We start from the raw sequence: 6,000 nt of genomic DNA, 5'->3' as shown, positions 1-6,000 counted from the left end.
ACCACGAATCTACCTTCTGCTTCTATGGATTTGTCTGTTTTGGACATTTCATATAAAATGGATCATACAATATGTTGCTTTTTGTGACAGACTTCTTTCACTTAGCATCATGTTTTCAAGGTTGATCCATGTTGTAGCATATATCAGCACTTTATTCCTTTTTAAAAACATTGTTAATTACTGTAAAATACACGTAATGTAACAATTGCCATCTTAACCATTTTTAAGTGTACAGTTCCGCAGTATTAAGTACATTCACATTATTGTGCAGCCGATCTCCAGAACTGTTTTATCGTACAAAACTGAAGTCTGTACCCAAGAAACAGCTACTCTTCGCTACCCTTTACCCAGCCCCTGGCAACCGCAATTCCACCTTAACAGAAGGTGTGAGTTTGACTCCTCTCGATAACTCGCGTGAGCGGAATCATACAGTATTTGTCTTTTTGTGACTTATTTTATTTAGTGTAGTGTCCTCAGGTTTCCTCCACGTTGTAGCATCTTTCAGAATTTCATTCCTTTTTAAGGCTGAGTAATATTCCATTGTATGTTTATACCACGTCTTGTTTATCCATTTGTCAGTCTGACGGACACTTGGGTTGCTTGCACCTCTTGGCTATTGTGAACAGTGCTGCTACAGACACGGGTGTACAAATGTTTCTTCGAGATCCTGCCTTCAATTCTTTTGGCTATATACCTAGAAGTGGAATTGCTAGGTCCTGTGGTAATTCCGCTTTTTTTCTGAGGAACTGCCATGCTGGTTTCCATAGTGGCTGCATAATTTTATATTTCCACCAACAGTGCAAAAAGTTTCCATTTTTTCTACATCCTCACTGATACTTGTTATTTTCTCCCTCTCCTTTTTTTTTTTTTTTGATAATAGCCATCCTAATGGATGTGAGATCTTCATTCATTTGTAGGGCTGAATAATATACAGTTGTATGGAGATACCACATTTTGTTTATCTGTTCACCACTTCATGGCCATTTGGGTTGTTTCTCTTTTTGGCTATTATGAGTAATGCTGATAGGAACATTTGTGTATAAGATTTTTGCTTGACTATATGTTTTCAAATATCTCGTTTAACTTTTTGAGGAACTGTCTAACTGTTTCCCAAAGCGGCTGTGCCATTTTACATTCCCACGGCAGTATATGAGGGTTCCAATTTCTCCACGTCTTTACCAGTACTTGTTATTCTTTTTTTTATTATGACTATCCCAGTGGGTGAGGTGGTATTTCATTGTGGTTTTGATTTGCGTTTCTCCCATGGCCTATCATGTTGATAGTCTTTTCAGGTGCTTATTGGCCATTTGTACATCTTCTCTGGAGAAATGTCTATTCAAATCCTTTGCCCTTTTTAAAGTTGGATTATTTGTCTTTTTATTGTTGAGTTGTAAGGGTTCTTTATATATTCTGGATAATAAGCCCTTATCAGATATATGATATGCAAGTATTTTCTCTCACTCTGTGGGTTGTCTTTTCACTTTCTTGAGTGTCCTTTGAATCACACTTTTAACTCTGATGAAGCCAAATTCACCTATTTTTTTTCTTTAGTTTCTTCTGCTTTAGGTGTCGTATCCAAGAAACCATCGCCTAATCCAAGGTCAGGAAGATTTATATCTATGTTTTCTTCTAAGAGTTTTCTAGTTTTAGCTCTTATATTTAGAGCTTGGATTCATTTTGAGTTAGTTTTGTAAATGGTGTGAGGTAGGGGTCCAAATTCATCCTTCTGCCTGTGGATATTCAGTTGTCCTAGAATCATTTATCGAACCTCATTTTGGATTTGTCTGACTTTTTTTCTCCTGTTTATACTGGGGTTGTGGTTTTTTGGGTGGAAGACCACAGAGGTACAGTACCATTCTCATCACATCATGTCAAGGGTACATGCTATCAACGTGACTTTTCACCAAGGATGTTAACCTTGATCACCTGGCTAAGGTAGCATTGGTCGTGTTTCTCCACTATAAAGTTACTCTTTCCCCCTCTTTTCATACTGTCCTCTTTGGAAGGAAGTCACTACGTGTAGCCTACACTTAAGAAGGAGTTAAGTTCCACCAGGTTGAGTGCTGATCATCTACCAAAATTACTTCCAATTCTTCTGCACGGAATAGTAGTCTCTTCTCCCCTGTTTATTAATTTATTCAATCAGTTATTTAAATCACTATGGACTTATGAATATTTATTTTGTACTTGGGGTTCTAATCTGATACTACTTTATTCACCTTGTTGTTCAATTGTTTCTGGCTTTGGGCATTGGGAGCTTCTTCAGTTGGCTCCTGTGTTCCTTTGACATTTTCCCATCATCGTATGTGTGTGTGCTTAGTGCTTCCTACTTACTTTCTGGGACCACAAGACGCTCCATGCTCCTCTGGTGTATTTCCTGACCTAGTCCTAGAATCAGCCATTTCTCCAAGGATCCTGGATTCCTTTTGTTGGAAATGGCATTAGAATCCAAAGCTGGGTGCTAAGTGTGCTTGAAAAGTCCATTTTTAAAAACTTGCACATTGAGGAAGTGTTAAAATTAACGTCACTTTCAGATCTAAACCACAGAGTCAGGTCTCTGCTCCTTGGAAGAGAAAGGACCGAGGTGCAGTCTGGACCAGTGGGTGGCGAGCACAGCTTGAGTTTCCCAGCCACCCACCTTTCATCATGCTCTGCGTCCTGGATGAGTTTCGAATGAATGATTTTTCTCCTCATTATTGGTCCTATTTTTCTGCTTCTCTGCATGCCTGGTAATTTTTGATTGGGTGCCAGACATTGTGTATTTTTCCTGGTTGGAGGCCAGATACTTTTGTATTCCTATAAATCTTCCTGAGCTTTGTTCTGGGACGTGGTTAAGTTACTTGGAAACGGTTCCATCCTGCTGGGTCTTGCTTTTAATATTTGTTAGGTGGAACCAGAGCAGTGCCAAGGAGAGGGCTAATTATTCGTCACTCCTTAATAACTCTGTGTGAGTCTGCGTCTAAGTTCTCAATTTTCCTACGGCTCCTTCAGTGCAAGGGTAATACCTGTGCTTTCTCTGTATTTGAAGTTCCAGCACTGATATTGGGAGGGCCATGGGAGGGCTTGACTTTATTTGTTCAAGAGTCTTGTGAGGGGAACCCAGGGTACATGAGGGAGGGGGAGGAGGGCCAGGATGAGGAGGCAGGAGACACAGCTCCGGGACTAAGGGGCTGAAAAACAGGCAAAGGGGAAATGCCTTGGAACCCCAGTTGACACGAGAAGATCCAGGGGCCCAATCACAGGGAAGGCTCGAGACAGTGAGCTGTTCACCTACTCAGCGCTGCAGCATGCAGGACGTGGGGTAGACCCGAGAAAGGTCTTCCAGGTTATGAGGGCTCAGGGATGCTGATCATCCATGGAAACAAAGAGGCCAATGAAAGAATATGCCCAGACAGGCAAACACCAATCAACCTGTCCTGGCTCAAAACCTGCCTGGAGCAGGGGAAGGACAGGAGGACTCTGGACGCTCCTCCTGCCGGCTCAGCACCCTCGCTGTGACCAGGGCAGAGCCAGGAGCCCTCTGGGGGCAGGTGAGGGGAAGCCTCTGTGGCAGCGACCTTGACCATCAACGTGAGAGAAGGAGGAGGAAGGAGGGAGGGAAAGGGGGTGGGGGGAGAGAGTCAGGAGGATCCAGAGGAGGAGGAGGAGGGTAAAGGACGACAGGAGGGAGAGGGATGGGAAGGGGACAGACGGAGGGACAGGCCAGACGCCAGCAGCCCCCAGGGAAGACAGACAGAGCGCCGTGGACAGAGGACAGCTGGTCAAGCTGGCTGAACCACGGTGCCCAAGGAGGACTCGTCACAAGGGGACACTGGCCGAGAAGGCAGTCTCCAGCGGAGGACCACAGGGCTCTGTTCCCACCCAGGCTGGTGGCCCACTAGGAAGAACCACAAACACCAACCAACCAGATCCGCAGAAGACAGAACCCGGGAGGGACACCGACACTGCCCGCCTCCGGCTGACCCCAGGGTGAGATTAAGCAGATGGAATATGGGCACATGGAAAGTTCTGCATTTAGGCTCGAGAGTTAACTGCACAGCAGAGAGGGAGGGAGAGCTGCCTGTCAGCGCTTCCTGCAAAAGCCGCGCTGGAGGCTCCGCGGGGCTGACAGGGTTCGGTTGCTGGAAAAGCTAACGTGACATCGGGTGACATCGATGCAAGCAGAGGGTCCAGGGAGGAGGAGGTGAGACCACCGTCCTCTGGGCTGGTCCAGGGCCACCTGAGCCTGCTCTGCAGGGAGGGAGAACAAGCACAGGTGGGGGAATGTTCTGGAAGGCTTGCAGAGTCAGAGGACACAGAGGCAGAAGACGGGGTGCCCTCAGGAGGCCGTGGAATCAGACGGTGACCCCAGCTCTGCACCTCCTGTGACCTCTGACAGGGCCCTAACCTCTCTGAGCCTCAGTTTCCCCATCAGTAAAATGGAGCGATGGCAGCACCTGCTTCTCAGGGCAGCCGTGAGGCTTCGGTGTAAAGAACTGAGCCCAGAGGAAGCGCCCAGGAGATGGCGGGTCTGGGAGCCTGGGGCTGCCCCATTGGAGAAGTTGCTCGTGGCCCTGAGAGCTGCCTGCACCGTGGGGAGAGCTGCCAGCGTGGGGACAGGTGTGCCCCACAAGCACACACACACACATGGGCTGCCGACCCCAGAACGGGGCCTGTGTGAGGACCCTCCTGGGCATGGACTGTGGTCTGGCGTCAGGAAGTCCTGACCGGCAGGAATGGCTCACGGACACAAGGGGCTGCCTCTGGGGGCGAGAGGACACCAGGCTCAGGGAGGTCAAGCGACTCATCCACGGCGACTCAGCAGAGCCTGGTCTGGACCTGAGACTCTGACGACAAGCCAGCGCTCGTGACCTCCACGCCAGGAGGACGACGGGGAGGAGGGACAGAGCAGAGGAGGGACGCTGAGGCAGAGGTGGCCCTGGAGGAGGGGCTGACACTCGGCCAGGCGGGGGGTGGGGCCCAAGCCCAGAGGGGTAGCGTGGCGGCTCCCCGTCGAGGGCCTGGACCCCAAGGCGGGTGGAGCTACTTACGGGTAGCAGGAGTAGGTATAGTGGTCTCTCCTGGCAGCGTGCAAAGAGAACAGCACAGTCGGTCCCCGTCCTGCCACAGGCCCGGCGAGGGCAGCGCCCAGCCCGCAGGGAGGGCCCTGGTGCTTTCCATGCTGGGGAGGGGGCTGGCCAGGGACCCGACAGGTCAGAAGGGCCCTCCTCGTCCCAAGGGCCAGCTGGGCTCAGTCATTGAGGACCAGGACCCAAAGCCCCTTCCGGAACCTTCCTGAAGGCAGGCTGCTGTAGGGGGCAAAGCAGGGGGAGGCGGAGCTTTCACAGACACACACACACTTCATACACACTCACTAATGCAGATGTAGACATGAGGCGCACACACACACATTCAAACACACTTATACATTGACACACACAGATATATATTCACAAACACACACACAGGTGTGCACACTCACACACTCAAGGTCACGCCCTCCCCTAGGGCTGCACTCACCCTGCACACGGCCCCCACCCTCAGTGCCAATGCCACTCACACCCACAGGCCCGTTGGCCCTGAGGGGAGAGCCCTGCGCATTCACCTGTGCCTGAGAGGGACCGTGGCTGGGGCGGGGAGGGGCGGGGGAGGGGCAGGGAGGTGAGGACTCCAGCTGGACGCCAGGGTGAACCTGGGCTGCCCTCACCACCCAGGATGCCCTGGGAGTGGGGTCCATTAAAGAGGCAGCCCACCTCCTCGTGTGCACCAGCGCATGCGTGGGTCAGGAGCTCTGGGTTACCGCTGTGCACCCCCAGAGAGGTGGCCGAGCAGGTCTGGTCCCACGGCACAGGTGGGGAAGCTGAGGCCTGGAAAGTCATGGTCAGCCCAGGACTCTGGGGGTCAGCAGTGGAGCCCAGAGCAGGACCAGGACCCCAACTCCAGAGCCAGCTCCCTCCTGAGGCCCCATCCAGGCCCATCCAGGGGTCCCTGAGCCACCGCCCCCACATCACCCGGCAGCAG

The sequence above is a fragment of the Equus przewalskii genome, chromosome 2 (assembly GCF_037783145.1).
Source record: "Equus przewalskii isolate Varuska chromosome 2, EquPr2, whole genome shotgun sequence".
In the NCBI taxonomy this organism is placed as follows: Eukaryota; Metazoa; Chordata; class Mammalia; order Perissodactyla; family Equidae; genus Equus; species Equus przewalskii.
This window is presented reverse-complemented; position numbering follows the sequence as displayed.